The sequence below is a fragment of the Cystoisospora suis genome (genome assembly GCF_002600585.1).
Source record: "Cystoisospora suis strain Wien I chromosome Unknown contig_670, whole genome shotgun sequence".
Classification (NCBI taxonomy): domain Eukaryota; phylum Apicomplexa; class Conoidasida; order Eucoccidiorida; family Sarcocystidae; genus Cystoisospora; species Cystoisospora suis.
The window spans coordinates 4-210 of NW_027153471.1; positions in this window are offsets into that span (position 1 = coordinate 4).

Below are 207 nucleotides of genomic sequence, written 5' to 3' on the forward strand. Positions count from 1 at the left end.
TCTATCTATCTATCTGTTGTTTTTAAGCATCACCCACTCGCCGGCATTCAGTCTGTGGTGACAGTGGGGATTGTTTAGCTTTTTAGAGCAGATGGCGGTGAGTGCGCGAGTGGAAGATGAAGAAGAGAAATGACTGATAGGAGAAATGCCTCCTTGTTTCGATCAACGATAGATGCCTTACTTTCGTTCTTGGTCTTTTCTTTGCTT